This window comes from Dasypus novemcinctus, chromosome 6 (genome assembly GCF_030445035.2).
Source record: "Dasypus novemcinctus isolate mDasNov1 chromosome 6, mDasNov1.1.hap2, whole genome shotgun sequence".
Lineage (NCBI taxonomy): Eukaryota > Metazoa > Chordata > Mammalia > Cingulata > Dasypodidae > Dasypus > Dasypus novemcinctus.
In genome coordinates, this window is record NC_080678.1 from 35,718,471 (window position 1) to 35,745,510 (window position 27,040).

The following is a 27,040-nucleotide window of genomic DNA, read 5'->3' on the forward strand; positions in this document are numbered from 1 at the left end:
ACAAGGCTCTGAGGTGGGTAACAGCTTACACCCATTTTACAGAACAGGAAACGGAGGCGCTCAGAGTATTACTCGTTTGCTCCAGGTTACCCGGTTACCAACTGTTGAGACAGAGACTGAACCTAGGCATACCCTTGACTGCTACGCTCTGAGCGCTCAGGCTAACGCGAGCCTGGGGGTCAGGGCGCCCGGGCCCAGCCCCAGCCCCACCGTGGCCAAGCCGTGTAGCTTTGGCAAGGCCTTTCCCGGTTCTGGACCTCAGTTTCCACATCTGTAAAGTGAGAAGATTGGACCAACGCTCTCCTAAATCCCTTCCAGTCTCCTCCCCAATCGACCTCCGCCCGGTAGGCCCTCCCCCGACTCCTCCCCACCCAATCCTCGGCCGGGCCCCGCGCGGTGCCCCGCACTCGCCCGCCCCGCCCGCTCCCAGCGGGACCGCGCGTGACTTTAGCGCGCGCGGCTCGGCCCGGAAGGTCACCTCCTTCATCACGGATTCTATTTGCATCCGGAATCGCATGTACATGAAAAATGTGTCCGCGTGCGGCCCCGACTGCAGACGCAGATGAAATTCTGTGCCGAGCCTGATGCGCGGTAACCTTTGCAGATGGCGCCGCTATTGCTGAGAAATGGATTGCTTAATAAAGCGTATCATCCGGCATATTTGCTGCTTGGCTAGCCAAATAGAAGTTGTTTTTTGCACAAATTTCCTTGTCAAATTTGTCAATGTTCATGTCATTTTTGCTTTAGGTCACAGAGCAAGGTGCAAATTCCTGGCATCTTTACTAGTTGCAGCCAATTTCGGCGATTTCGGCGGTGACGGGGATTCTCTCAGGAGTCGCGTGCCCGCGCGCGCCCGCCTGTGGGCCCCGGCAGAACGCAGCCTCGACACCTCCTCCCGGAAGCCTGCGGGCCCGACCCTGGTTTTGGAGGAGAGGCTCCGGGCTGGGCCAGAGTGTGTCTTCCTTTCCTGGACTCACGCGGAGACGTGTCCCCAGCAGGGACTCTCGGGGGGTGGGGGGTGGGAAGAGGGGACTCCAGGTCCATCTCTCCTCAAGCGGCTGCTCTTTCTCCTTCTTCCTTTGCCTCCCTGAACATACAACAGAAACTGAAAAATAAATGGGAAATGTCCTTTCTTAAGCAACTTTGCCTTCCAGTGCCCCCAGACTCCAGGCGCACGGTTCCAAAACCCAACTAGCCTCCACTCAAGCCACAAGAGATCTGGGGGAAGAGGACAGCTGCGGGGGGGGGGGGGGGGGGACAGGTGAGGATGCAGAGGTATGAAAAGCTGGTCACTGTCCCTGGATCTCTACCATTGGAGCTTCAATCATTAGGGTTAGGCCTGTCTCCTAAATTTATGTAAAACAGATTATCCTCAAGTGTGAGTTAGGAGTTTGGGAGTCCAGAGGGCCATGGTGTGTGGGAGGGTTATCAGATTATTTCCTCCCAGCGAGTGTCAGTACTAGCGTTGGGGAGTCCTACAGGTGCGGGCTCCACACTGAGCCCTAAGCATGGTTTATCTCATGAAGTCATCATTTCAACAACCCCAGGAGACAATTGCTAATATCACCCCCATTTTACAGGTGCAGGAACAGCTCTATGAGATGGGTCCCCTTGGGAAGTCTGGATGAGGTTTGTAGGGGCAGAGAAACGACAGCAGTGAGGTGGCCACAACAGTGTTACAGAAAGCGTGTCCAGCTGCGAGGTCTCCAGAGGAGCAGATGTGGGGGAGAGGGGGCGTGTGGCCTGGGTTTTGCCTGGGTGTGGATGTGTGTAAGTGGGGACAGGTGTGAGGACCGGGCACATGGAAAGGTATGGGAGGACAGGCGGGTGGTGACACTGAGCTCCAAGAGGCTGCCCGTGTCTGTGTGGGCTACCTATTCCCACATCCAAGCCCAGTGCTGGCACGTGGCGAGAGCTCAGGATGAGGTATGTTTGTAGGGGTGAGGGACAGTTGTGGTCAAAGCTGTGTTCTTACAGTGGTGGCGGTGGAGGTGGTGGGCAGGTTGATCGTGAGACCTTCTGGGGGAGCTGGGTTTTCTCTTCCGCCTTGGCGGCACTGGGGCAGGCTGGGTGCGGCCTGCTTCCTTCGGGAGGGGAGCCCAGTGAGATGGGGGCTGCAGAGCATTGGATGGAGGCGAGTGGGGGTGGGGGAGGGCTGCCGTCAGATTATTAATGGCCACGCGTTGACTCAATTAAATCCAGCCTGCTTTTGTTGGCAGGCCTCCGCAATTATGCATCTCATTACGGGCGGCCGCCCAAATGCATCCTGGGAGGAGACCAGAACTCCAAATTAACTTTTCTTGGCGCTGCGGGGGCTGGTTGGCCCGCACTGCCTACGTGGCAGCCAATCAGTGTCGGCTCCAAGGGGGGCGGGGTCAAAGGAAGGGCGAAGCCGGGGGGGAGGGGAGGCTGCCTGGGCTCGGGGTGCGTCGAGGTGAGCTCCGCTGAGGGCATACGTGATCCTCCAGAGGCTATCTCCCAAGCCCACCGAGCCCCATTTCCCACCTGGGTGTTTGGACTTCGTAGGGACTCTGAGCCTTGTCCTTACCCTCTGTGAGGGAGGTCGCCCCAAAGTAAACACAGAGGACCGTGCGTCCCCGGTCCCCGTTGGCTCTCCCACTTCTCCATCTATGCATCACCTGGACTAATGAGTGTGACTGCAGGTTTGCACCAAACCCACAAGAGCCCTGAGAAGTGAAAGACAGGGGTACAGAAGGGGCATCCTTCTGGGGTGGGGAGACGCTCTGGAGGTTGGCCAGCTTGGTTTCTGCCCTGCTGGGTGTCGCCTGTGTGTCAGGGTGTGCATGTTTGTGTGTGGGTGTGTGTGTCCGCTCATAGCCTGCCTCTGCAGTTACCCCACCAGTATAAAGCGCTTCATTAACCTGTCAATCAAAGCCCGCATCTCTCCAGCCCTCATCCTCTGCCCTCCACCAGCCTGTGCATATGTGTGCTCCCACACAGTGGGCCATCCTGGGAACACTTGGCATCCTCTGGCCTCTCCTATTGGATTCTGTATACCTTGATGCCTACCCAGAAGCGTCTGGGGCCCCGTGTTGCCTGTGAGTAGTGCATGTGTCTGATAAGAACACTATCTTATCGAGTGTGTGCTTCAAGCCATTTATGAGAAATGAGTGTTCTACAAACTGCACCAGTAGGAGGAGATCTGTCTCTGAGCTGTGTGACCTTGGACTTGTCACCTTCCCTCTCTTGGCCTCAGTAGCCTCATCTGTTAGGTGATCTGGTTGGGACCAGATGTTCTCAGATATCCCTCTTCCCAGCCTTCGAGTGCGAGTGGGTGTTGCTGATTCTCACCAGTCAGAATTGCATGCATGTGTGTATCCATGTGGGAGTCTGTGTCCTCTCACAGTTGTTTTCCTGCCCAGGGAGCCAAGAGGTACAGGAGGCCACAGGAGGACCCCAAAGCCCAGAGGCTGCTCCCAAACTCAAAGGAATGTGTCTTTCCAAGATTCCACATACCACATTCACCGGAGCCCACTCCCAGGGACAGACACACTGGCTCACATCCACCCTTGCTCATTTTGACCAAACTCCTACAGGGCTGTAGATGTGCATGCCTCAAGTGGGCACCCAGGCAGAGGTGCACCTAAGCAGGTGTGGGCACCCTTGAGGACATGTGCCCCCAACATGCAGGGTCCTCTGAAGGCCCCAAGCTTCCTGGCTGGGGGTTCTAGCCTTGTTCCCACCTGCCAGGCCCATCCATGGGGGAAAGAGAGGGGATCTTCATGACAGGGAGGGCTCTGTTTACCCCACTTGTGGTTTCTTTATTGTGTGTTAATGAAACTCTGTTTCTTCTGGGCGTTTAATTCTTTCCATCTATTATGTTTAGACAACTCATTAACAATCATTCGTTATAATTAGACTTCAATTTTAGGCCCCTTTCTCAGGGGAGGCGATGCAGAGCTTTTATACATATTTGCATCACAAACAGCTTCCAAATCTCTGGGTGCCACCCCTGTCCTGTCCCACTCTCACTCCCATCCCTCCTTTTCTCTCCTTTCTTTCCTCCCCTCTGCCCACCCCCTGCTCCAGATCTAGGGGTGAGGTGGAGAAAGGGGAATGAAGAGTATACACAGGCCCTCAAATGCTGCTGCACCCAGAGTGCCTCTGCCCTGGCCTGGCCCACACAGAATGACTCTGATGTGCTAACGCGGGGGGTGGGGGGCTTCCCTGGAAAGAGATGTCTCCCACTGACCACCAAGGGGTGGCCCTGCCTATCACACTTCCAGTTCTTCCCCCACCCCTCTGGCTGCTGAGTCTTTGGGTGGCCCCCTGGTGGATCCATATACATGCAGACTGTGCCTGCCCAATAGGCATGCACATGCAGGTGTGTACCCCAGACTCATATGACTACTTAGGGGATGGCGGAGGCGGTGACTTGTGAGGACTTTTCTTTTCCTGTTTCTAAACTGAGACACAGGCTCCCACCACCATGCTCCCTGCCCCTCCCCCAAACTCTTTTAAGGATTCATATCCCTTTCAGTCATTACTTGCAAAATCATGAGGTCTCTATTCAATGAATGAATGTGTGCTTGTTGAGGGACTGAATGAATGAGGTTTAGTGAAAGCAGTGTCATAATCAGCGAAATTTGGTTCAAATCCCAGCTGTGTAGCCATGTGACCTTGGCCCCTGGTTTAACCTCTCTGAGCCTCAGTTTCCTCATCTGTAAAATGAGGGCAAAAATGTCTACCTTGTAGACAAAGGGAGATGGCTAAAAATGTGACAGACCTGGCATTTTTATGATGCGTTATGGTAGCTATCATCATTAATACTAGCGAATAATTGTATTAATAATTAGTGAGTAACTATACTAATAATCTCAGGAAGAGACCACATGGGTAAGTCAACCAGGGCAACCTTCCTTCCAGGGGACTTTTCTACAGCATACTCAATGGGTGCTGCTTGAACACATGAATGGTAGGGAGCTTAGCACCGTCCAGATGCATTATTGGGTATATCTCATGAGAACGGTTTTCCTTAGATCCAGTTATGATCAACCTCCTTGCCACCTTATCCATTAACCCTGAGCTGGCCTCTGGAGCCTCTGGGAATCTGCCTTCTGCTCAGCAGTGGCTACGCTGGGAAGCCCCCATCAGGGAGTGGAGAGGAGGGCAGGATGGGGGGCAAATGCCATGGTTGGTAGGATGGTTGGGAGAAGGAGGCAGAAAGGCTGATGGGGGAGGCAGGGGGTAGGGTATGGCTGGACCCCTCAGAGGCTACGGGAACCAGAGGGAGCCACAGGAGGGGAGACAGAGACAGAGAGGGGACACCGGGGGGAAAAGGATTTTCTATCAACAAAACAGCAGGACAGATTCTGGCTGGTCTCTGGAAACATCTTCATCCGGTGCCTGAGGCCAGCTCTGAGCTCCTTTTAGCTCATTACTGGCAATTAGTCCTCTGAGCCCAGCCTGGGGGTGGGGGGGCACTATTAGTTCTCCCTCCCCTGGACACACACACACACACCATGAATCAAGTTGACAACTTTGCCCAGGCCTGCCCTGCTTGCCCTGCTCTGTGTGGGGAGTGGGATACGTGTGCCTGCGCACATGAAGGGTGTGAGTGCAGAAAGTGTGAGCGCACGTGTGGCTGTGTGAATCTGCGACTGTGAAATGGTACAAGGGAGCAGGAAGGATGCGTGCACAGGAAGGGGCTGCATATATCCTCCCGTGGGACAATGGGCGAACGGAGAAATGAGCTGTGAGGGTACACATGGTGGGGGGTGGGCATTGGGAAGGCACGGGCTGTGCGCAGGAACCCATGACTCTTTCTCATGGGCTCCCATGTCCTTGGGAATCCTTGCCCGGGTGGTTGATTTGGGGGACGAAATTTCAGAAGAGGAAACAGAAAAGGAAAACCCTGCAGTTCCTGCCCTGGCTCCATCTCAGAAAGGACTATTCCTTGGGGAGCCCTTTCCTCTCAATTTGAGAACCAGGACCCCACTGGGGTGAACCCCAGGGAAGGACACACAGAATTTGCATCCGCATCAAAACCCTTTCCCACCCAGGGACTCTAGCCCAGCACTGTCCAAAAGAAATGTAATGTGAGCCACAGAGGTCATTTTAAATATTTAGCAGCTACATTTTAAAAGTCAAAAGAACCAGGTAGGACTGATAATATGACACCCAGGCCCAGAGCCTCAACAGACTTCAGCTGCTACACTTTGATTTATTGGACTTACCCCACTCAGCTAACATCAAGTTGAAGAAGGTCAACCACCACACCATGGAGCCTAGAGTGTCTACAACTGAAAGCAGGAGGAGTGCAACCAGTATCCATGTGGATTCTAAGCCCCCACTTGACATAGATGTGCAATGGACACAACCAATCCAATGTCCACAGAGAAAATGTGGAATGGGTGTGGGAAGGGTAGCCATAGTGGCTGCTGGGTTTGGGGAATGGGAGGAAGAGATGAGATGTGGAGGCGTATTCGGGACGTGGAGTTGTCCTGGGTGGTGCTTCACGGACAATTACGGGACATTGTAGAGCCCCCCAGGTCCCACTGGATGGAACGTGGGAGAGTGTGGGCTATGATGTGGACCATTGACTAGGGTGCAGTGATACTTAGAGATGTACTTACCAGGTGCAATGGATGTGTCACGATGATGGGAGAGAGTGTTGCTGTGGGGGGAGTGGGGGGTGGGGGCGGTGGGGTTGAATGGGACCTCATATTTTTTTAATGTAATTTTTTAAAATAAATAAATAATTTAAATTTAAAAAAAAGAACCAGGTAAAACTAATTGTAATAAAATGTTTTATCTAACCTAGTATGGCCAAAATATCATTTTCACCTGTACTCAATACGTAAAAAGTACTAGTGAGACATTTTACATTCTTTTCCCTATACGAAGTCTTCAAGCTTTGGTGTATATTTTTCACATCTCAATTCCGGCTAGTCTCATTTCGTGTGCTCCGTAGCCGCTGGTGACCACTGCTTTGGAGAGCACAGATCTAGAGCCTGTTTTGGCTGGTTTAACACAAGCCAGTGAAAAGTGGTGTGGGAGGGGAGCCAGGGAAGTCCGGGTTGGAACCAGCCCACTCTTCATTCTCCCTCAGACCCCGCACTCACGGCCATCAGGCTCCTTTCGCCCCTGCCCGCACCCACCAGTCCTAGTCCAGCACATGGGTTTAGTCTTGAAGACTTTCTCTAGGAAGTCCTTCCCTTTGTCTCACTTCTATGCTTCCTACTGCAGATGACTGCCCATTCCCTTCAGTTGTGAATCCCTTGTGCCACACCTGTTCTCCTGAGAACCTCACCACCACCACCAATCCAGGTCCATCTAAGAGACCGTGGAGTGGGAGAAAACATGCAAGAATGGAAGTGAACAGGGAAAAGAGTGGGGGAAACGGGAGGAGCAAGGAGTGCTTAGGAGAAGTGGGGAGATGACCGAGGGGGCGGGCGGCCTAGGAAATAACAATACAATAAAAGCAGAATTTCTGGAAGGCGACTTTTCCACACCTTGGTCCTCATACCCTTTCAGATTTTCAGTCTCCTCAGCTCCTCAGATGGCTTGGGCCCACCTAGACGTCCCCTCTGTGCCCATCCCTTTATTTCTCTCGCCCCTCCCTAGCCCTGTTGTTACTTCCACCTCTCAGCCTCAGTGTCTCTGTCTTTCGGCTTCTCGGCCCTTCACATCCTCGCTCCCTTGCTGCTCCCCCCCCGCCCCTCATCTTCCACTCCATCCCTGGCCCAGGCTGCTGGAACGACGGGAAATTCAGGGCGAGCAGACCTGGAAGGGTGCGTGAGGGCCTGAGCCGGCAGCATCTCCAGGAGAGAGAAGGAAGCAGGACCCTCCCAGTCCCCTCCCCTCCTCCTCCCCCTCCTCCTAACCCCCTCCCCCACGGGGCGGCCGCGATTCCACAGTCTCGGGGCTGGAGGGTCTCGGGGCCCCTCGCTAATGTAAGGTTATTGTAATTGATATGAAGGTAATTGATAATGTGTTACGGTGAATAATGTCTTCAATTTTCTGCTAAATCCCATTTTTGTAGCCATCTGGGCTCCTCCAACTGCCCCCCTGGGACGCTGGGTAATAGAGAGTAATTATTCTCAAGTCATTTACTTTTTCAAAGTGTTTAGTGCTTATCTGTTTTACAATTAAAATGGAAACGACCCTGATTCACTTCCTTTCTTTTTTATTTAAATAGCACTCACCCCCCCACACCCCCACCACACACTCTCAGTCACACACAACCACACAGGCACACAACCCCCCCAACAGACACACACACACACACAGTCTCCTTATATGCAGCAACATGTCCACATTCGAAGACACTCTTCAAAAACACATGCGCATTTCCATTGTCAGTCACACACACAAACACACACACACAACTTTACACTCAGTCAGAGATGCATAGACTCAGTGACCTAGACGGGCAGAGCATTTGCCATTCTCCTTGGGAGGAAGAGGACTGGGAGGGAGCACTGTCAGGGTGAAAGGGACTCACCTTCATTCCAGGTGTCTGAGTGTGCAAGGTTGTGTTGTAATACACAAGGTGAGCGTCTGTGTGTACAAGTGTGCCCAAATGTGTATTCCAGAGTGCGGGTTCATACGAAGCTAAAAAGGTATTTTAAAGCAGTCACATGAGTGCAAATTCACTGTCTCACTTCTATGTTTGCCTATGAGTTACTGCTGCGGGCAGGTGTGTAAGGAGCAAGTGTTCACACCCAAGTAGTTAGTTACACACTGAGGGAGATCCCTGGCGTGCACGCCCAGCTTGGGCACACAGTCTTCAGGAGAGTGGGGAAACCAGAATCCAGGGGCGCCATGAACTCGAACCCATTTAGTTCCCTGAAAATGTCACAGGAAAACACTCCTCATGGCAGGTCAGGAGAGGTGGATGGGAGAGGGGCGTCAGGAGGTCAAAGCAGTTCCCACTGGCCCCTCCTCCCTCCCCAAGGATGCCTCCAAGTGCCTTTCCTGCCCTAGGACTCTCCCCTCCACCTCTCCCTGTGGAACCCTCCCTGTCCCCCTCACCGGCCTCCCCTTGCTTCGCCCCCTTCATCCCCTCACTGGTCCCTGGTTCTAGTTGGGCCTATGGAGGCAAGAGTGGCCCTCAAAGACCAGAGAGCTTTCTGCCCTTCCCTTGGGCTCCTCCCCACAGCAGGTGCTCCATGACCACAGGCATCATTGAGAGTGAGGGACTGACTTGTGGGGACCCGAAGGACAAGACCACATACACCCTAAACCTTCCACACAACTAGGCATGGTATCTCTTAAGTGTCACACAGGCCCATGGGAGGACAACTGAGTCACTGCCGTCAGTCATGGGAATCCTTCAGTCTGGCCCTCAGGTTACCCGTGGGGTGAAGGTCCAGGGACCTGCTTCACTTTGTGCAGATAAGGAAACTGAGTCACAGCGTGTGCCAGGATGGCTTGGCTAAGCCCGTGGTAGACCCGGGGAGCCTCTCTGCTTTGCCCCAGGATTCCCACTTCAAGCTCTCCAAGCCTTCCAGCCATTCTGCTGCTGGATAAGTGTGAGGGGGCATCAGGGGAGAACCATGGCCCTGGCAGCCAAGATCCCCCAGCCTCCTAAGGTCCCAAGGAAACCAGGTGGCAGGGGGAAGGCTGTGAGCCCTACTGCTGAGACCTCCTCTCTCCATCCCAGCGCACCTGCTGGGAGAAGCCCAGGCCCTGGCGTCTGCCTTTATTTTGCTTCTCAGGAGGGTTATGGGTGGACGACGCCTGTCTGCATTTCCTGGCTTCTCATTTTGGTCCCTCCACATCTCTCTTAGTCTCAACCTCTCTGTTTTGTCTTGCCCTGTGTATCTCGGGCCATCTCAATCTCTCTCCCCCTCTCTCTTTATCTTTCTCCATCTCCTTCTCTTCTTCTCTGGGCCCCTCTCTGCCCTGCTCTCGAGGGGCGTCGGTCTGTATTTCCGCACCTCTGTCCTTCTGAGTCTCTGGCCCACCCCCTTTCCCAGTCTCTGTCGCCGTGTCTCTGTCTCCGTCGCCGCCGCCGCTGCTCTCTGTCCCTGTCTTTGCCTCTTTTCCCTCGGCCTCTCCCTGACTCCGGCCCCTCACACCTTCGCGGAAAAGTAAACATTTAATTTTTTCCCCCCCCCCGTTAATAGATTTAATGTTCATTTGTTGGTAGCCCAGGGGCAGAAACGCGTGACATTTCAAATAATTGTTGTTTCAGGGGTATCCTCTGGAGGGAAATGCGGCAAAAGTGTGGAGAAGATTTAAGCAAATGACTGTGTCAGCTTCTATTTACTCCTGACAGGATGGCCGGGGGCACGGCTGCGAGATAACCATTAGCGCCGGCGCCGATCAAGCCGCGAGGCTGCATTTCTAAAGGCTCCGCGGCCATTACGCGAAAGTTAGAGTGAAACATGTTAAATTATCCCCAAAGTGGAGGAGGCGGGGGCGGCGCGGCAGCCGGCGCCGCAGTGGGCCGCCGCGGAGGTCCAGCAGGGGGCGCCCGCGCCGGCGCCCGCCTCAGTCTTCCCGCCCGGAGGCTGGGGGGAGGCGCCTCCCCGCGCTCGGCCCCGGCCTCAGTCTTCCCGCCCGGAGGCTGGGGGGAGGCGCCTCCCCGCGCTCGGCCCCGGCCTCAGTCTTCCCGCCCGGAGGCTGGCGGGAGGCGCCTCCCCGCGCTCCGCCCGGGCCTCAGTCTTCCCGCCCGGAGGCTGGGGGGAGGCGCCTCCCCGCGCTCGGCCCCGGCCTCAGTCTTCCCGCCCGGAGGCTGGGGGGAGGCGCCTCCCCGCGCTCGGCCCCGGCCTCAGTCTTCCCGCCCGGAGGCTGGCGGGAGGCGCCTCCCCGCGCCGGCGCTCGCCTCAGTCTTCCCGCCCGGAGGCTGGGGGGAGGCGCCTCCCCGCGCTCGGCCCCGCCGTCCCCACCCGCCCAGCGCCGACTAGTGCCGCCGCCGCCCCTGAGAGTCTGGGGGCCGGGCGGGCCGCCAAGGCCACCTCGACTGGGTCACCGAAAAAGTCCTTCCCTGTGGGACTCTGGCTGAGGCTTGCGACGGCTTTGCCTCCTCTCTCCCCCCGCCTGGGAACGGCCCTCAACGGCCCCCTCGGGTGTGCGCAGGTGACACGCCTACACGTGCCGCGCCCAGGGACCGCTGGGGTTTAGGCAGAGCCGGGAGTCCTGAGTGCCTCTCTCAGATCTGCCTCTAAGTCACTGGACCGCCCTGTGCAAGTCCTCTAGGCCCCAGTCTTCCCATTTGTAAATTAGGAATAATAATATCTACCCCACCTCACTTCCTGAGGAGTAGTTGAAGCAACGAGACCATGGAAAAGTGCTCTGGAAAAAAAAAAGTAAATGCAATACAAATGGCAAGTATCGTTATTATTAAGCATCATTCACATCTTGCTGTTGTGTCCACCAGGAATTAATTACCTGTGCACAAAGGATGGATGCACCAGTGCATGGGAAACAGGATCCCACGGACAGTTCTGTGTTTGGGGCTCATCTCTCTCACTCCTCCTAGTTCTGCTACCATGAAGCTTACAGTTGAGGTAAATAAGCATCTATGGGCTAGCCTGGTGGAGAAAGTAGTATTCCAGGCTAGCCCCAGCCAAAGCATACATAACTCATAGCATGCTTAGACCAGAGCACTAGGAATACTGGCTGAGGGCACTGGAGGACCTGGGGGACAGGAGGATGGAAGAAGAGGAGATTGCTTTCCCCTTTGGTGAAATGGCATCTCAGGCAGTGCTTCATCCCTCCTTTCTTTAAAAAAAAAAAAAAAAAAAAAGCACCATCTATATTATATTTCAACCTGTGGTGCAGTGGCAAGTCAGTACCCTGAAGAGTAGTCATTAGTACCGCATGCTCACCCATTTCCAACATGCTTTCAAATATCCAGGAGGTCTACAGTTCTAAATTCCCCCAACATTTTTTAACCCCTCCCTCATGTCAGACCTACTGGAAGCAAAGGAGGACAGAGGCTGCCTTTGCTTTCGTGGAGTTCCTTGTTCAGTGGGGGAACTAGTGTCCCATGAATACTGAAATAGAACACATACGAAGTGCTGCACAGTCAAAAGCGTGCAGGGCAGGTGAGCGACTGTCTGAGGGTATCAGGGAAGGTTTCTTAGAGGTGTGACATTTGCTCTGGGGCCTTGAAGGATGGGCCAAAGTTTTTTTTTACCAAGTGGGAGAAATGGGCTACTACATAATAATCCATGTGACCCACTCCCCTCCAAACAACAACAAACATAGTCACAATCTTAGTACCTTAATCTTAAAACAGGCACCTCACACTGGTTGCTACCTTTGATTGTCATAAGGCTGAAAGAGATCCAGTGACTTGCCCAAGTTCATGCAACCACCCTTGCATGCAGAGGCAGCATCCTTTCCCCTCCACCCCACCGTTCCAAGGCCAACTTTGGAAGGAGGCTGAATTTGCCTTTGACAAAAGTCATGCGCTCCTTTACAATATCTCTTTTTTTTTTAGAAACATCTTTTTTCTTTCTCTCCTCTCCGCCCCCCTCCCCCCGTTGTCTGTTCTCTGTGTCTATTTACTGCATGTTCTTCTTTGTCTGCTTCTGTTGTTGTCAGTGGCACGGGAATCTGTGTTTCTTTTCCTTGCGTCATCTTGTTGTATCAGCTCTCCATGTGGGCGGCGTCATTCTTGGGCACACTGCACTTTCTTTCGCGCTGGGCAGCTCTCCTTACAGGGCGCACTCCTTGCACGTGGGGCTTCCCTACGTGGGGGACACCCCTGCGTGGCAGGGCACTCCTTGCACGCATCAGCACTGCGCATGGGCCAGCTCCACATGGGTCAAGGAGGCCCGGAGTTTGAACCGCAGACCTTCCATGTGGTAGACGCCCTAACCACTGGGCCAAGTCTGCTTCCCACAATATCTCTTCATTTAAATAGTTTTTGCATGTCTACTAGGTGCCGAGCATTAGGCTGGCACTGGAGATACAAAAATAAGATGTAGACTCTGCCCCTAGGAACAGTCTAGTCAGGAAGGAAGCCTGGCAGATTAGTCAACCACAAAACAATGTGCCGGATGCAGGTCTGAGAAGCCCAAGATGCTCTGGGCCAACATGAAAGGATCAAACTCAGAAATGGGGCCTCAGAAATGCCAGAGCATGGTTTGGCAAGAATTGAGTCTGGGCAAATGGAAGCCATTGCCAGCAAGGAGGTGGGACTTGGAATTCCAGACAAAAGGAACAACAAATAAGCGCAGAGATGAGGAGAAAATGGCTCTCTGGTGTGTGGAGTGAGAGACAGGAGGGAGAGGTAGAGACGTGGAGGCTGAAGAGCTTGCCAGGAGCCAGGTCATATCACATCCGTTGGACATGCTGAGAAGAGGAACTTGGACTCCATCCATAGTTGTAGAATTTTCACCCAAGCAAAATGAGATCAAATAAGGGAATCCTCCTTCCTTCATATAGGATCTTAAGTTTAAAGATACCTTTCAATGCTTTATAAAAAGGACATTTTATTGCGTGTTAATATGAGCCACCAACCCATGCTAAATATGTCATATTTAATCCCTCACCACCATCCTGCAGACTCATCATCTCTATTTTACAAGTGAGGAAACTGAGATTTAGTGAGGTTCTGTGACCAGCTCAAGGTCATCTTGAAGTGGCTTCACTGTGGGATTTGACACCCTGCATTTTCCCCGTTACACTGCACTATCTCCTCAGCAGCGTTGGGATTTGCATCGCTTTCTTTCCACAGTGGGGATTCCTGAGCCCACATCGTGGCCCCCGTGTTTGGATGGTGGCAGCTGGGGGACACAATGGGTGGTGGCTGGATCAGTTCCCATGTGTTTCCTTGCACTGTCCTGGCTCATCTCTCCCTTTGACCCCAGGGCTCTCAGTGGACACTACTTTACCTCCCACCACCATCTTTGAGGAGCATCTTGACAGAGACAGAGAAGGACAGACACCTTCTGGGAGGCAGTTTTGGGCTCTTAAGAAAGAATTTCTAATCATTGGAGCTCCTGACACTGAAGGGGCCCACCTCAGGACAGAGGGACTCTCCTGCTCTGGTGCTGTCCAAACAGAGGCCACAGCACCCTGCGAAGGGAACACTGTGAGTAGCAGTGAAATCTCGGGCTTCTAGAACCACTTGCAGCCTGAAGGCTCTGAGAAGGTCATTCCCAGAGGAGGAGGGCTTCAGGTAATTTCAGGATTATTTTGGCCAAGAAAGTAAAAAAATGATTCAGGCTGTACACAGAAATCCCATATTATGAGGAGGGGCACCAAGGACAAAGTCGGGCCTGGGTTCCTTCCCCCTCATAGGGCATCTCCAAAACTGGCCCAGTCTTGTCCAGCTGTCTCTTCTCTTACTGCCAAACCCACAGGCTCTCCAGGTGATCCACATCTTCTCATTGTTGTTCCAGAATATGACCACAGATCCAGCAAGGCAGAAGAGGAGGATGACAGTTTGTGGGTATGGGACATTTGGGATATCACCATCAAAGGTACTGTACCACCTCGACGCCTTGGAGGTAGGGCCTTAATACTGGGCAGCTCCTCAGGGACTCAGGGCCTCGTTTATTGCTGCGCCCCCTGTGCCAAGCACAGAGGCTACACAGAGGGCTTCCTTCCTTCTTTCCTCCCTTCCTTCCTCCCTTCCTTCCTCCCTCCCTCCTTCCTTTCTTTCCTTCCTTCTTCTTTCTACTATTTGAAAATAAAAATACATGTTCACAGTAAAAATTGTAAACTATACAGAAAATACAAAGAAGAAAGAAAAAAAAAAACCTGGTAGAGTCAGATAACCCCTGTTGATGTTTTAGTAACTGTCCTAACCTACAGGACACCTTAGCTATGGTGTATTTATAAACAGGATCAAGCTCTATGTTCCGTTCTGTAATCTGTCATTTAAATCAACAATGTATTATGGACACCATTTTGTTTCAACAACTATAAACCTCAACAACAAAATCCCTGATTATTCAGACCAGTTTTTGCATGTGTGTTTGTGGGGGGGGTTTGAGAGATTATATAGGTCTAGGTGAGCCTTGTGTACAAGTGTGATTGTACGTTGGTTATGTTTGTGTATGTTCTCTATATAAAGATTTATTTATTTATTTATTTCTCTCCCCTTCCCCTCCAACCCCGGTTGTCTGTTCTCTGTGTCTATTTGCTGTGTCTTCTTTGTCCGCTTCTGTTGTTGTCAGCGGCACGGGAATCTGTGTCTCTTTTAGTTGCGTCCTTACGCATGGGGCTCCCCTACGCAGGGGGCACCCCTGCATGACATGGCACTCCTTGTGCGCATCAGCACTGCGTATGGGCCAAGGAGGCCCGGGGTTTGAACCGCGGACCTCCCATGTGGTAGATGGACGCCCTATCCACTGGACCAAGTCTGCCACCTATGTTCTCTATATAAAGACGAGTCTCTATCTCATACACTGAAGTCCTACATGAAAATTCTCAAAATAAAGCTATAAGCCCTCCAAATTCTGTCCTGTCACCTCAGTGAAGGTATGAGCTCTATTTCAGCCTCTCTGGCTCCAAGGATACTCATCCATTTTCAGTCTTCCCCTTATCTCTGAGGCTCCTGGCCAATGCTGTTAGGCAGGGGGGTGGGGGAGTAGTAGTTAGGAAGCTGGACTCATTTGCCCCTAGTTCTTCCGAAGTCATCTTGATTCTCCTCCAAAGGTGCTCCTGACACCACAGCTGAAAGGCCTAAGACTGTATGTACATCTCTGTGTGGTAGAAACAGCCAGTGAACAGGTCCTCCAAAATCAGTAAGTCTGAGTTGGTCATAGATCATTGGAGAGGGTCCCAGAAGAGTAGAAAAGGGAGAAGTGGCTCAGCCTCTTCCTGCATCTGGTGCCTACTTTAGAGAACGCTTTACTACTCCTCTCTGCTTTAGCAGCCCACGGCCAGTATCCCTGACACATACATCAACCCTGCACTCACACATTCACGTGCAATCACACACAACCCATATACTTTCCTTATAACCACACTCTTACACACTCTTCCTCATAATTTGACTGTAACCACTGTTTCATATCATTACACCCACATCCTTGTCTATGATACATTCATAGAATTTGATACTTATACACGCTCACTTACATAAACACTCTCATGACACCAGACATCCAGTATCCTCACCCAATAGTCACTCCTACAGTCTCACACGGTCATATGTTGTCCTAAGGAAATACAGTCATTTTCATATATGTTGTTGCAATGACATCTCCATACCCTACAACCCCACTCAACACTCCTCCCTCATACACTCTCAGAGCCCCACAAACTTCACAGCCATACTTTCCCAATCTAATCCAGACTCTAGCCCAATCTTAAAACATTCAATTAGTCTGCCTTTCTTATTTTACAAGTGGGATAACTGAGACTCTGAGAGGGGAAAAGTTACTTGACCAAGGTCATGCAATTAGTTAATGGTCAAACTGAAGCTTCAACTACTATGTCATGGTTCCCACACTAGTGCTCTTTCTGGTATGCCAAATCCCTCCCTTGTAATCTCCCATTCAGCTCCCTATGCCAACCCCTCACCATAGACTCTTTATTTATTCAAATAAAGCTGGCAGCTCCCTGAGATGCAGGCAGCAAGGTGGATGAAACAAGTATGAACTTGGAATATAAAAAGCCTGGGTTGGAATATCACATACCTTGTAAGATGGTAACAGAACTCAGAAAGAATATGTGCAAAGCATCTGGCCCGAAGTAATAACTACTAACATTTATTGGACACTTACTATGTGCTAGGCACTGTGCCAAGCATTTTAAATACATTTTCTCATTTCATTTTTTACAAGCTCTTTGAGTATGATTATCTCCCTGTCATAGGAGAGGAATGTGAGGCCCAGAGAGGTTAAGTCACTTGCCCACGGTCACTCAGCTAGTGAGTTCTGAGATCAAGATTATACCCTGCTCTGACTCCAAGTCTGCATTTAATGCATTATGTTGTGTTTCTTCCCTTGAAAATAAAGGTCATTCTAATGAATCCTTACTCTGTCCCAAACACTGTGCTGAAAGTTAAGAATGCATTATTTCTATGTATCTTCACAGATAAGGAGACTGAGGCTTGGTGACTGATCAATGGATGCTAAATTTTATTATGGGGAGGGAGATTCTATTTTTAAATCATTTAGCTGTATTTTGTTACCAAGTAAATTCCTCAGAGAACGCAAGTATTTAGCAGGCCTGATCATGCTCATTGATTGATTCATTTCAAATCAACTTTTCCTTACTCACCAATCTGTAATTCCCTGCATCCTCCACCCAGTACATCAGGAAGAGGGTCCCTGCCATGACCACCTACTCATTTCCTCACTTCCATCCACCAGGTGAACACACACTCAGGCACAAGTCTTGCTCATACTAATAAGGCTACTCTGGTTTAATCAATTAGCAAGAACATTAGGGAGTGGAGTCAAGCACCTCAGTTCTAGTTCCATCTCTTACAGCTGCAAGAGCACAGACAAATTACTCTCTCTGCCTTAGTTTTGCATCTGCAATACTGGAATAGTAATTCCTTCCTCCAAGTGTTGTTCTGAGTTTAGCTGCTGTAAGAGATTGGTAAAGGAAGCCTGGCATACAGAAGGCACTCAAAATTTGTCACCCACAGTCTCACACACAGAGATACAATACCAACACTCACATCAACCCAAGCAGAGTCAGACATACAAACCTGCAGTGAGGCCCACACAACATATCAACATGCAGAAGTCCTCAGATCTGCTGGTGGTAGGCCAGTAGAGTGGTTGAGAGAAGGGGCTCTTACCTGACATTGGCCAAGTTACTTAACAGCTCATTTTAAGGAAAATAAAATGAACAGATTATATATTTTTAAAAACCCACATTGGCATTATTACACCTAACAAAATTGGCACTAATTCCTTAATATCATTAAGGACTCAGTCCATATTCACGTTTCCATATTTTCCATCATTATTTTTACACTTGGCTTGTTCAAAACAGGAACCAAACAAACTCTATCCAACAGTGTATTTGATTGTTATCCCCCACTCTTTAAAGTTTGATTGACTCTCCTCTCCCTTTGAAGATCCTGGGTCATTTGTCCAGCAAAATGTCCCACAGTAAGAAAAAAAATCACACTTTTTAAAAACTTATCTTTAATGCATAAGTCATACATAAATATATTCTTGATTGTAAGGAAGAAATCAGACACTGTACATAAAGCCAAAGTCTCCCTTGACCATTCCCAGCTCCAGCTCTCTAACCCACTACTTCGGTTTTCCCATTTTTAATATGGGAAAATCTCTCTTCCTAGGGTTGCTGTGAGAATTGAATTAGCTAGAGCTTAGAAGCGCTTAGCTCAGTGACCGGCTCCCGTAATCGTTCAATAAAAGCCGCCTAGGAAGACTTTTAGTGATCGTTATTATCATCCCAACAAACGCAGAGGCGCCGCCCGGCCCCTGGGAGTGTTCAGCACCCTGGACAGAGGCGGCGGCGCGGGCCTGCGCGCTGCAGCCCAGCCTCCGGGAGGCCCTCGCGCCAAGATCTGTAAATAAAGCCGCCCGGGTTCCGGCGGGCCCCGCGCACCCGGCGAAGGGGAAAGAAATGCGGGATTTTCCGAGCCGTCTGCTCCGGCTCCGCGTCTGGCGGAGACAATTACCCGGATACGCTCGAGCTGGCCTCCCCGAGGCCCCGGGTCATTTCAGACCTGGGCCCCCGCCCTTGAAGCAGGAATTCAGGCCCGGCGGGGGCCGAGACGGTGCCTCCATCTCCCGCGAGGCAGAGTGGCCTGGGGGGGGGGGGGGGGGCGGTAGGGGGAGAGACCGCGGAAATCGCCAGGGGAGGCCCTCCGGGGGCCTCGGTCCCCGACGTAGCCCCCGGCAGGGGCGCCCCCCAGCCCCCGCCGTCGTCGCGCGCGGGTGCTGGGAGGAGGGGCGGGACGGGGGTGAGGCCAGCGGCCCCCGGAAGCCGGCCCAGGGCACAATTAGCAGGGAGCGGAGACGCCGGCGAAGGCTGATTTAATTAGGTGACACGGTGCCAGGCAGGGATGCGGGGGGAGGGGAGAGCAGGGTCAAAACATTTTGTAAAAATCTGTTTCATAAACGCTGCTGCTCCCCTCGGGGCAGAGAGAGATTACGGCGTCTTTGGTGTCAATCAACGCTGGCAAGAGGCGGCCAGGAAGGTGGGGCGTTTCCTCCTCCTCAGCCTCCCTCTTTTGTCTGCCCCCTCCCCGCCGAAACAGTCCCAGGAGCCGTCAGCTCTGCCGGGATGCAGGGTGCGGGGCGTTGGGGAGGGCGGCGCTGACCTGGGAAGGAGAGCTCTCTAAAGGGGAGCAAGGTGCTGTATGACGGATGCCCCCCTCCCCGCCCCGTATTTACATGAATAATATTAGCAGTATTTGCAGGAAGCCTCTACTTCGCAAATGAAGCTATCACTTGCTGAACAGGTCCTCTGCCATTACTAGCTGTTTATTCTGGTTAAGTGATTTAAATTCTTTGTGCCTCAGTTTCTTCTCTAGAGTTGATGTAAAGAGTAAAGTAAGCAGTTCTGTTATAGTAAGCACTTAATAACGGTTCATTATTATTGCTACCACTATTTTATTACTATTAGATACCCAGCTAGTGTGAAATTTTTTGTCCCTAATGCTTATAAAACCCTATGCCATAGATATGATTATCCCCATTTAACATATGTAGACACTGAGATTCAGGGATTTTAAGTAACTTGCAGGGTCTCTGACCAGGTCAGGAGTTGATCTAAGAAATGGACTCAGGAAAAGCCTAAGTTTTTCCATCACCCTATTGCTGCACTGCCTCAGTTTCCCGCTTGTGACTTTATCTCAAGTGTCCTTACTGGACCCACCAACATAACTGTGTATGCTTTGCCCCACCTGTATCTGGCACAGCCAAGCCCACCTCAGGCACTTACACATTTGCCTGGCACTGAGTAAAAGGACGCATACAGCACATACACACCCACCCACATGTGCTTGTGTCACCACAAATAGTCATAGAGGATCAGTCTCCCACAGAAAGATGCTCCCACACTTGTCACTCAGAAGGAAAGTGATCTGAAAACAAGTGCCTACCCACCAGAGATCACATACAAAGCATCCCATCACAAGGAAAAGGGAATTTTCACATAGAACAAGTTACACCAACATCACTGAAGAGTTAGAGTAATGTAAAAACACATAAACACAGAAAGTCTGTAACACTTTCACATATAAATGCACCAAACAGTAAGACACAGGAAGATTGTTTTTTGCAAGACACCATCTACACAAATATGCAGAGATACAGTCACAGCACACTTGGTACCACGAGCTGTCACACATCAGCTCATGGAGAGGGATAGCTATACCCCCACCATAACACCAACAGTACACCCATACTTGAGAGATATAGCCTGGCATACGTATCACACAGAAAGAAAACCAGTCACAACTGAGTTCAGATATACACACTCCCCAGACACACCTACACAGATCAATGGAGACAGGGAATCATAATCTCGCAGGCACATACACACATGCACACAAACCTACACCCACTGATCTCCTCGCAGACCCTCTGGGAGGCTGGCTGCAGCCCTGCAGTTTCCTGCCTCCTGAAGTCTTCCGGGCATGGGGACCAATTGACTTCCCCCCCTCCCTTCTCCCAGCTGAGCACAGGGCAGCAGGGACACGGTCCTCCAGCAGCAGTGGGGAGGGGCTACTGGACAGTCATGCTTGAGCTCTTTTTGTCCCCCACCATCGGCTGCCTGGACTGGGGCCAGCCACTTGATCTTGGGGGCTGTTCTTCATCTCCCAACTTCACTCTCACCACTATCCCTACCTCATGCCCCAGCATTAGCTTCTGGAGGGAGACAAATGGATTCACCAGCAACCTCTTTCCTGGGGAGCACGGACTGTCTCCTCAAACCTCTCCCCCACCTGTTGTCACCTACCTGTCCAGGTGCTCTGTCTCAGCAGCTCAGAGCTCCAGCCTGGGCAAGGTCCAAAGGCAAGTGGGAAGAGCCTGGTTCCATCCTCTGTACCCCCTAGTTCTAGTTCCCTCTGCAGCTGCCCCCCTCCACCTCCAGGCCCCTGGGGCAGCCCCCTCCCTCCCTGCCGCCTGCTCACCCAGTGCTGCTGCTCTTCTCTGAAAACCAGACTAGGGACTGAGGGGGGGTGGGGCGGGGGGAGGATCCCAGGAGAGGAAGTGGCATCTGACGGCCCCAGCACCAAACCTGGGGGGCTGCAGGGGGGGAGGGGAGGAGCAGGGAGGCTTCTCATTGTGTGAGGGAAATTTTATTTTTAACAGATGCTAAGGCAGATGGCGCAGAATTAACAGAAAATGGGAGAGGAAAGAGAGGAAGAACATTACTGACTCCGGAGAGAGTGGACATTAAAAAAATAAAGAATAAGGGAATGAAAACAAGTTTAAGTGCTCTCTCCGGGTGGGTGGGGGGAGGGGAGGGGAGCTGAGCGGCAGAGAGGGACGGAGCAGCGTGGTGATAACCAGAGGCGTGAAATTACAAAAGTAAAATTTGTGGGACTCGGGAGGGGCTGAGAAGGCCCCAGTTTCATTGCAAAACTCACTCAGAAATTACTGATGTGATGTTTGAGCTTTTATCATTAATAATAATCGAGAGAGGAGGGAAAGACAAAAGGACTCATGGGTTCGGAGGAGGGTTGCGGCACCAGGAGTAAAGGTGGTTGAGAGGGGGGGGTGAGAGAAGCGAGGTCTCAGAGGCAGAAACGGGGGGGGGGGGGAGAACCCCCAGACACCCAGCAGAAACCAAGACAAACAGAGAGACAGAGGCCGAGTGTAAGAAACGGAAGAAGAGGAAACAAGGAAAAAGGGGAGAAAGAAGAGAAGCTGTGGAAGAAAGAATAAAGCCAAAGGGGCTGGGGGGGGGGGGCGGGGATGAAAGGACACTGAAGACAAGAGATTCAGAGATGGAGTGGTTAAGACAAAGAGACAGAAGATAGGAGAAAGAGCAAGCCAGGAAGATTGCCTCAAAACAGAAAAAGAGGAAGCACGTGTGCACATTGGTGGGCAAGGAGAGCAGTCCCAAAGAGGCACGAGTAAAGATGAGTGAAGAGTGGGGGGGGGCAGGGGCGGGGTCAAAAGAAGCAGGAGAGAGAGACAAAGACAAAAGAGCAGAGCCCCAGACAGAGAGGGAGATGGATGGAATAAAGAAAGAGACAGGGGAGAGTGAGACAAAGACAGGGTGTGAGGGAAAGACAGAATGAAGTGGAGAGAGAAGAGAAACGAAGAGACTTTGAAAGAGACATATAAAGAGTTTGAAAAACAGAAATTTCTTCAAGACAGAGAAAGAGACCCACACCATCAGAATGAGGGAGAGAGATGAGTGAGAGAAAGAGAAAGAAAAACTAAGCCCAAGGCAGAGAAAGACGGAGATACAAAGCGGCTGTGGGGGAGAGCACAGAGAGGGCAGGAGGGGAGGAAGGAACGGGAGACAAAGAGGAATGGCCGTTTATCTCTCCTCCCAAATTAATTGAGGCTACATCAGCCTGAGCCACTAAAACGGAGCGATTATGAATGGGTTAGTCACAGGTGGAGTTAAAGGCCTTCAGAGGGATATTAGCCAAAATTGAGTGGCTTTTAATTTCTTTCTAACGAGAGACTGTGGCTGGGGAACCAGGCACCGCCTCCGCTCAGCTCCACTGCTAAACACGGCGTGGGGGCGGCCCGGGCCACTCGCCACCTGACCTGTGTGGCACAGGCACTCAAGTGGAAATGACCATGCCTGCAGCCCGCCTGCAACATGCCTGGAACATGGGACACAACGGCAGGTGGCCCAGTGAGGGGCCAGTAGGAAGGGGGTGGGGGGCTCCCAGTCCTTGGAAGCCACCAGGCCCAGGAACACACAGGGCAGGACTGGAGCCCGGGCTGAGCTGTCTGGGTTGAGGGGGATGGGGAGACGAGTGAGTGGATAGCACCCAAAACTCCTGCCATTGCTCCAGGGTTCCCCAATTATCCCTTACCTTGATAAAGGCACCAGGGCCCAGGACTGCTGTTCTCCATTTTACAGGTTGAGAAATCAAGGCCCTGAGGTTAAAAGAACTATTGCCAATTTACACAGGAGTGACACAGAGGACCTGAACCCTGGAAGCAGAATGGTGGGGTAGAGAGAGCACAGAAACACTAGTCCGGAGATCTGGGTGTGTCTCAACTCCTTTCCTAAGGGCAGAACCCTGGGCATCACCTCTCTGGCTGGGCCTCAGTTTCCCCATCTATAAAATGAGGGAGTTGAAGTCTCAGATGCCTTCTAGCTCTGCTATGCCATGGTTCTCTTCCATCCCTAGGTCTTAGCCGGGGGTCTCTAATGCTGTGCTTGAGAAATATGGGATAGGATATGAGACTGGGGAGCACTTGTGACTATTAGCACTTGTGATACTGGAAGAGACAAGGTCTGAGAACTGAATTCAGGGTCCCAAGGCCAGTAGGCTCTGAGTCAGAGCAAGTGTGGTGACAGTTTCAGGCATGGGGGTGAGCAAGTGATGAAAGGCAAACCAGCCACCCTGACTGGGGAGGGCAAAGAGAGGCCGGGGCAGAGTGAAGCCCCGTGTGGCCTGCGGCAGCCCAGCCAGGGCCTAGCTTGAGGTGAGTCATGAATGGCAGATAGCGCAGGAGGGTAGAGGGCATTCCTAGTGGGGACACTGAGCCCAAAGGTGCAGAGATACCATCCTAGCTGGAGCTGACCCCACATGGATGTATGATGGGCAAGGGAGAGGGAGGACAGAGGGACTACAGTGGCTCAGGTCACACAGAGCTTTGAGGCTTGAGTGAGCACTTGGAACTCAATCTGGTAGGCAGAGAGTAGAGGGTGCATCATGGGTTTCTGAGCCAAGGCACTTTGGAGTATTTGGGGAAGGTCACTAAGGGACAGATGTGGTGGGAGAGCATGGGAACAGGTGACGAGGAGTGGGCTGTTATAATGGGCCAGGTGACCCCAAGTGAAGAGGAGAGAAGGGAACAGATAGAGAGGAAGAGATGGCAGAACTTGGTGAGTGACAGGGCATGGGGGTTGAGGATAGGACAAGAGGAAAAGATGACTTTGGGGTGTTAAGGACAGTGTCTTAGAGGAAGCTGAAGCTGATAGCGGTGAGGCAGGGTGGTTCATTGCAAAGTGCATTCATCCAAGCATCTGTGATCTCTAACCTCTTCTGTATCCACCACAAATTAGCTATGTGAGCTTGGAACCAGTGTTTCCATCTCTGGGCCTCAGCTCAGTCCTCTGTAAAATGTGGGAGTTGGTCAGGACTCTTTTTAACTTTTTGCCTGTAGGTCCACGATTCTGAGACTCAGAGAAAAAGCCTGGGGCAGAGACGTGGATGGGAACAGAGATAGGGGCTGCAGACAGTTCTGCCAGTTCTTGCTGCCCTCAGTCCTCGGAGCCAACAGCTGCGCCCCCTCCCCCTCGCAACTCCATTAACACTCAATTAGGGGGCCTGATGGGCTTGAGCCTGGAGAGCCCCTCCCTAGCTCGCGCGCTGGCAGCCCCCATTGGAGTGTCTGCCTGATGAGCCCTTGAGGAGAAGGCTTCACTCAAATTTACAACTAACTCCAGGGGCCGCCCTTCCTCCCAGGGCGGAGCCCACTGGCTGGGGGAGGTTGGGGAAAGGCTGATGGGAGGGCTGGGGACCTGCGGATGAAAATGAGCAGGCCCTGGAGCCGAGGAAGCCGAGGGAATGGGAGGGGAGAAGTGAGGAAGAGCACGGGAGAGTGTGTGAGAGAGAAAAATGACAGGCCCTGAATATTGGGCGCCCTCACTTTAAATCAAGATAAAAGACTGAAGTGGAAAATGAGAGTCCAGAGAAGCCCCGGACGGCTCGGGGCGCTAATGGAAACACATGGCTGCCGGCTGCGGGCTTGTCAGCTTCCCCCGGCGCTGCCATTCCCGTCTGATAATCCGGCCTGCCATAAAATTAGACTAGCAAATACCTCCTGACAAAGATGCATGTTTCTCTCTATTGTGCCATCATAAAAAAAACTCCGCTGGTGACTCGGGGAGCCGCAAACTTCAATTTAAATTTACAGTGCTGCGGAAGGAAAGTGATATGCACTCAAAAATTTTAATAACCTATTAAGTTACGACTTCAATTTCATTTTATGAATATTTTCCTTGGGGAGCACGGCTATCACAGAGAAAGATAGAAATTTAAAAAAGATAAATAGTGCCATTAATCTCCAACATTTCTCTTCCATTATCCTTGAAAATTAGGAGTTATTTTTGTTCAGATCTTCATGTAATTAGCTCCCTCCACTTGATTCACTAGCCAGAAAATGACCATGTTCAGAAAATTAAAAATTTGTCATTAAGTGGAATTTAACATAATATCATTTATCTTTATCTATTCCCCAGCTGACAGCAGGAAGCCTTGGCTGCCGTACCGGCTGGTGTGTCAGAGTGGGGAGGGACTGCCCAGGGAGAGACACTGGGAGAGACAGAGAGAGACCAGGGAGGGAGAGAAGGCCAGCAGGGAGGTGGCCAGAGCAGGAGTGGGAGGGCAGGGAGCCGAGGTGTCAGCCGGCGGCAAGGCGAGGGCAGCTGGAGAGGAGGTGGAGGCTGCTGGTGTCAGCAGGTACGTGGGAGTGGGCCTGAGCGCAGGGCAGCTGGGAGGAGCTGGCTGTGGCGGGGAAAGCCAGAGGGGTACACCAGGAGCAGATGCCACCAGGGGAGAGGGCTGCTCAGTGGGGCTGGGGTGAGGAAGAGTCTTAAGAGGACCAGAAGAGCCAAAAGAAGGGAGCCAACAGCGCTGGAGGTGAGAGGGAGGGGGCAGGGATCATTGCCTTCCCCCACCCAACGGGGCCACTGGACCCCATCATCCTGACCACAGTCGGGCTTCAGGGGAAGACAGAGAGCCCAAAAGAGACCATCAGAGAGCTGGAGAGAAAGTGAGAAAGTGAGGCGTGCCAGGCACAGACAGAGTGACACAGCCGGCAAATGCCAATCAGCCAGCCAGAGAGGGAGACAGACAGACAGACAGAAGGGATCTGTGAGTGACCCGGGGCCCAGGAAGTCTCCAGGTCAGAGGCCCCCAGAGGAGCCCTTAGCCATCTCAAGGGCTGCATGGCTCCCTGTCCTCCCCCCTCCTCTAAAGAGCCCCCACCCAAGTCCCCTCAAGTCAGAAATCATCCAATAAACCATCCAAACCTAGTCCTGGGTGGCAAGAGCTGTGGCCAAGCCTGAGAGCCTGAGAATTGGATAAAGGGATTAAGCAGCGGCACATTAGTGAGAGATTTAGAGTGTAATAAACCCATTTCATAATAATATGTGCGTTGGGGCCAGTGATCCATCATTGCAGGAGCCTGTCCACAGCGGGGGGAGCACTGACCTGCTGGAAGGGGACCTGGACGGATAGCTGCAGCTTTTTCTCAGGGTTTCAAGATATGGACAAGGGGTGCAGACTGGCCCCTGGGGACAGGAGGGGGGCATGGGGATCAGCCCAATGATACAGCTGGGAACCCGGGTTCCAGAGAAGGCCTGAGGTCCTGAGAGACTGCCTCTCTCCCAGCCTAGGACCTTGGCAGAAAGAGTAGAAGGATTCTTGGAGGGGGGGGGGGGGGTGCATCTAAGCTGCAGAGTTAGGAGCTCACAGAAAGGACCCAAAATCTTAAGACTCTCAAATGAGCCCCTTCCTGCTGGGATGAGCATCCTCTCTTCCCTTCCGCCCTCCCAGAAGGATTCCTGCCCCCCCCCAGGGAAGCCACTCCTCCCCAGGTCTTCCCTGAGCTTCACCTTGCAGTGCCCACTCTCCAGGAAACCCTGCAGTTCTCTCAGAGAGTTTAGACTTCAGACTGAGGGCCTGGATTTGAATTCTGGTTTTATCACCTCCTGGGTGTCTGAGCTTGGCAAGTGACTTCACCTCTGAGCCTCAACTTCCCCATCTGTCAAATATGGATAATTAGCTTACATCATAGGTTTGTTACGAGGGTCAATGGAGATACTATGTTGGAAATTGCTCTAGGAAGCAGACAAGTCCTATGAAAGCATTACTGTGGCTGGGATCCCCCCACATTTGTTCTCCCACCCCACCCCAGGCTGACTCGGAATGTGTTTTTGACCTTATTGTCGGGGCGTTTCATCTCTCCTACCTGGCATCTGAGCTTACTCAATGGCTAGCAAGAAATGATGTGTTGAT

At 52.1% G+C, this 27,040-nt stretch overlaps 1 long non-coding RNA gene across 1 annotated transcript in view; it reads right to left on the reverse strand.

Moving 5' to 3' along the window:
- Positions 1–390: 390 nt before the first annotated feature.
- The window catches only part of LOC131278694 (uncharacterized), a 67,971-nt gene continuing 41,321 nt past the window's right edge, over positions 391–27,040 (reverse strand). The window contains exon 3 of the long non-coding RNA XR_009186099.1: positions 391–1,105. This is a non-coding gene — a long non-coding RNA (uncharacterized lncRNA). The remainder of the gene's footprint in view (positions 1,106–27,040) is intronic.